Genomic DNA, 6109 nt, shown 5'->3' with positions numbered 1-6109 from the left:
ACAGCCACCATCATCCTCAATGGTGAAAAACTGAAAGCATTTCCACTAAGATCAGGAACAAGACAAGGTTGCCCATTCTCACCACTCTTATTCAACACAGTTTTGGAAGTTTTAGCCACAGCAATCAGAGAAGAAAAAGAAATAGAAGGAATCCGAATCAGAAAAGAAGAAGTAAAGCTGTCACTGTTTGCAGATGACATGATACTATACACAGAGAATCCTAAAGATGCTACCAGAAAACTAGAGCTAATCAATGAATTTGGTTGCAGGATACAAAGTTAATGCACAGAAATCTCTTGCATTTCTATGCACTAATGATGAAAAATCTTAAAGTGAAATTAAGAAAACATTCCGATTTACCACTGCAACAAAAAGAATAAAATACCTAGGAATAACCCTACCTAAGGAGACAAAAGACCTGTATGCAGAAAATTATAAGACACTGATGAAAGAAATTAAAGATGATACAAATAGATGGAGAGATATACCATGTTATTGGATTGGAAGAATCAACATTGTGAAAATGACTCTACTACCCAAAGCAATCTACAGATTCAATGCAATCCCTATCAAACTACCACTGGCATATTTCACAGAACTAGAACAAAAAATTTCACAATTTGTATGGAAACACAAATGACCCCTAATAGCCCAAGCAATCTTGAGAAAGAAAAACGGAGCTGGAGGAATCAGGCTCCTGGACTTCAGATTATACTCCAAAGTTACAGTCATCAAGATAGTATGGTAGTGACCCAAAAACAGAAATATAAATCAATGGAACAGGAAAGGAAGCCCAGAGATAAGGTGCACATAAGGTGCACATATGGTCACCTTATCTTTGATAACGGAGGCAAGAATATACAATGGAGAAAAGACAGCCTCTTCAATAAGTGGTGCTGGGAAAACTGGACAGCTACATGTAAAAGAATGAAATTAGAACACTCCCTAACACCATACACAGAAATAAACTCAAAATGGATTAAAGACCTAAATATAAGGCCAGGCACTATCAAACTCTTAGCGGAAGACATAGACAGAACACTCTATGACATAAATCACAGCAAGATCCTTTTTGACTCACCTCCTAGAGATATGGAAATTAAAACAAAAATAAACAAATGGGACCTAATGAAACTTCAAAGCTTTTGCACAGCAAAGGAAACCATAAACAACACGAAAAGACAACCCTCAGAATGGGAGAATATATTTGCAAGTGAAGCAACTGACAAAGGATTAATCTCCAGAATTTACAAGCAGCTCATGCAGCTCAATATCAAAAAAACAAACAACCGAATTCAGACATGGGTAGAAGACCTAAATAGACATTTCTCCAAAGAAGATATACAGATTGCCAACAAACACATGAAAGAATGCTCAACATCATTAATCATTAGAGAAATGCAAATCAAAATTACAATGCAATATCATCTCATACCGGTCAGAATGGCCATCCTCAAAAAATCTACAAACAATAAATGCTGGAGGGGTGTGGAGAAAAGGGTACCCTCATACACTGTTGCTGGGAATGTAAATTGATACAGCCACTATGGAGAACAGTATGGAGATTCCTTAAAAAACTACAAATAGAACTACTGTATGACCCAGCAATCCCACTACTGGGCTTATACCCTGAGAAAACCATAATTCAAAAAGAGTCATGTACCACAATGTTCACTGCAGCTCTATTGACAATAGCCAGGACATGCAAGCAACCTAAGTGTCCATTGACAGATGAATGGATAAAGATGTGGCACATATATACAATGGAATATTACTCAGCCATAGAAAGAAACGAAACTGAGTTATTTGTAGTGAGGTGGATGGACCTTGAGTCTGTCATACAGAGTGAAGTTAATCAGAAAGAGAAAAACAAATACCGTATGCTAACACATATATATGGAATATAAAAAAAAAAAAAAGTCATGAAGAACCTAGGGGCAAGATGGGAATAAGACCCAGACTTACTAGATAATGGACTTGAGGACATGGGGAGGGGGAAGGGTAAGCTGGGACGAAGTGAGAGAGTTGTAGTGTATACATGGACATATATACACTACCAAATGTAAGATAGATAGCTAGTGGGAAGCAGTTGCAGAGCACAGGGAGATCAGCTCAGTGCTTTGTAACCAGCTAGAAGGGTGGGATAGGGAGGGTGAGAGGGAGGGAGATGCAAGAGGGAAGAATTATGGAGATATATGTATATGTATAACTGATTCACTTTGCTATAAAGCAGAAACTAACATACCATTGTAAAGCAGTTATACTCCAATAAAGATGTAAAAAGAAAAAAAATGTTAAAAAAATAACCAAAACAGTATGGTACTGGCACACAAACACACATATAGATCCTTGGAACAGGATAGAAAGCTCAGAAGTAAACCCATGAATTTATAGTCAATTAATCTACTATAAACGATGCAAGAATATACAATGGAGAAAAGACAGTCTCTGCAATAAATGGTGCTGAGAAAACTGGACACCTACATGTAAAAAAATGAAATTAGAACACTCTCTAACACCATTTACAAAAATAAACTAAAAGTGGATTAAATACCTAAATGTAAGACTGGATATTATTAAATTCCTAGAGGAAAACATAGAACACTCTTTGACATAAATCAGAGCAATATTTTTTTGGACCAATCCTTCCTTAGAGTAATGGCAATAAAAACAAAAACAAATGGGACATAATTAAACTTAAAAGGTTTTGCACAGTAAAGGAAACCATAAACAAAACAAAAAGACAGCCTTCCATTGTCTTTGTAAGAAAATATTTCCAAATGATGCAACTGACAATTAATTTCCAAAATATACAAATATCTCATACAGCTCAATATCAAAACAAACAAAGGAACAACCCAATCAAAAAATGGACAGAAGATATAAATAGACATTTCTCCAAAGGAGACATACAGATGGCCAAGAGGCACATGAAAAGATGCTCAACATCGCTAATTATTAGAGAAACACAAATCAAAACTACAATGAAACAGCACCTCACACTGCCCAGCATGACCATCATCAAAAAGCCTACAAATAACAAATGCTGGAGAGGATGTGGAGAGAAAGGAACTCTCCTACACTGTTGGTGGGACTGTAAATTGGTACAGCCACCATGGGGAACAGTATGGAGGTTACTTAAAAAATGAAAAATAGAGTTACCATATGATCCAGTGATCCCATTTCTGGGCATGTATCTGGAGAAAACTATAATTTGAAAAGATACATGTACCCCAATGTTCACAGCAGCAATACTTATAAGAGCCAAGACATGGAAGCAACATAAGTGTCCATCTACAGAGGAATGGATAAAGAAGATGTGGTATATATACAGAATGGAATATTACTCAGCCATAAAAAATGAAATAATGTCATTTGCAGCAACATGTATGGACCTAGAGATTATCATACTGAGTGAAGTAAATCAGACAAATACCATACAATATCACTCAAATGTGAAATCTAAAAAAATGATACATATAAACTTATTTATAAAGCAGAAATAGACTCACAGACAGAAAACAAATGTTTGATTTATATTTTTATATATATATATAAAATCACTTTGCTGTACACCTGGAACTAATACAACATTGTAAATCAACTATATTTTAATAAAATTTTAAAAATATATATGCATGAAGTAGCCCTCCTACCAAACTTCCTCATTAGCATTGCATTACCCTGGGCTATGACCTGATGCTATCCTTTCTAATTTACTTCCAGGTTCTTTTATTTTTAGTTGTGTTCATCCAAACTGTTATTGACCAGCATGTCTTTAATGGCTCTGAGTTCATTAGAATTCCCTCCAATTTGGTTGGTCAGAAGCCTCTATGAAGGATCCTACACTTAAGAAAATAGGCTCTTTCTAAGGATAACATGAACAGTAATTTGTTCCAGTGAATCCCCAATGTATCCTTAGTGTGGCATTGTTTTTTCCCTATAAGTCTAGATTTGTTGAGCAATTGCTGCATCTCTACACTTCATTTTGCCTATGGAGACAGCTTGAGGACATTTGACATGATTGAATAATGGAATGAGAAAAAGCTTGCATAGAAAATTGGCTGAATTTCTGAAATAGGAACCTATTTTCCTTTCCTCCCTCAGTTTTCTGAGTCTGGTTTTGTTTTTATGGAAATCTATAGTTTCTGTCATTGTGAAAGCCTTACTTGAAAGAGATAATACTAATAAACCACAGTGAGAATATACTACAGGTAGCCCTAATAAATGGACACACCTGTTCGCAGCCTGACTTTAGAAGCAATTGAGCAATAGAAAAGAAAAAATTTAAAAACAACAAAAAGAGTTATATTATGAATAGAACTGTTTGGAGAATGTGACTTGGGTGTATAGTAATAGTGGGCTTCATAAAATTGATTCCCAGAATTAAACAGATTTACCCACTTACTATTGGATAATAACTCCCACATACAAGCACTTACCCCTGTAAAATTTAATGTACAGAGGAGCAGGGTAGAATGTACACTACTACACTAGGGAGACTAGTGCCAAAACTCAAGGAAGAAAGAAGGGGCTGAGCTTTGCATAGACTCAGCTTCTTTCCTTAACTGACTAATCATATTAGTAATTCCTTCCCTCTTGGGAAGTAGCAAGTAAATGGGCAGAAGCCACCAGGTGCTTAAACAAGGCAAGAGTAGAGATACATATTGTCTATTAGTGTCATCCTTTGTTTAATTTACAACTTGATCTCTCCTTTTCTCCTCCTTTCCTTTTTTTTATTTTTGTTTAGAAATTTCATGTAATGTCTGAAACATTTATATTAACACATTTCCATACAAATAACCCAAAGAAAGTTTAGTATTAGTTGTTTTTTGTTTGTTTGTTTGTATTTTTATACTGCAGGTTCTTATTAGTCATCAATTTTATACACATCAGTGTATACATGTCAATCGCAATTGCCCAATTCAGCACACCACCATCCCCATCCCACCGTGGTTTTCCCCCCTTGGTGTCCATACGTTTGTCCTCTTTTTACTCTTTATTCTCAATTTTATTTAATTCATACAGCAAATACTTATTGAGCACCTGCTCTGGCTGATCTATGACAGGATTTTTTCATTCTCCATTTCTTGCTCCATGCTTACCTGTGCTTTAAGCCTACCTGTTACTTACATGGGCACTGCCAATCTATTGAAGTAACACAGCAGGGTAAATGAAGCTTTTATATACATTTGCCAAGTTCTCTGTTGAGTACTATTTTAAATTCATTCACTTAATCATTCAAAACGTTTATTGAGCACTTAGTGTGTGATACTTTTCAAGTGCTAGGGACAGAACAGTAAACAAGCCAGGAAGAGCTCTTGCCTCAAAGTGTTTATACTACAGTTAGGGAGATAATAAGCAAACAAATAGATACATAATATGTCAGGCAGAGATAAGTGCCTTAAGGAAAATAGCTCAGGGTAAAGGAGATGAGAAATGAAGCCTGTTTGGGGACAGTGTCATGAGGGAAAGTCTAAGAAGAGAATCTGTAAGCATAGGCCTGAAAGGAGTGAAGTAGGTGGCCATGAAACTGTATGCGGAAGAGCCTTCAAAGCAGATGCAACAAGTATAAAAGGTGTGGTATAGAAACAAATTGACCTAAAGGAAGTATTCAATATATATAGAACATTGTATCCCCAAACCTCAGAGCACAAATTCTTTTCAAGCACACACAGTATTAACAGAAATTGACCATATGCTGGTCCATAACTCATCAAAATTTTTTAAGATTGGATTATATTTGATATATCATTGGAATACCATGTACTTAGGTTAACAATCAATTTTAAAAACATTAGTATGTGTGTTTGTAAGTTAAGGACTATTTCTAAATAGCATGTGGGTCAAAATAAGAAAATCTTACCTGTCATAATGGATATCAACGCATATTAGAGTATATTTTGAAATGAATAAAAATACTGCATGTTAAGATTTATGGGCTGTAGCAGTTGGGTAGAGAGGAAATTACAACCACATATGTATACATTAGAAAGATTAGGGACTTCCCGGGCGGCGCAGTGGTTAAGAATCCGCCTGCCAATGCAGGGGACACGAGTTCGAGCCTTGGTCCAGGAAGATCCCACACGCCGCAGAGCAACTAAGCCTG

Source organism: Pseudorca crassidens, chromosome 9, assembly GCF_039906515.1.
Source record: "Pseudorca crassidens isolate mPseCra1 chromosome 9, mPseCra1.hap1, whole genome shotgun sequence".
Classification (NCBI taxonomy): Eukaryota; Metazoa; Chordata; class Mammalia; order Artiodactyla; family Delphinidae; genus Pseudorca; species Pseudorca crassidens.
Note: the sequence above shows the minus strand (reverse complement) of the source record.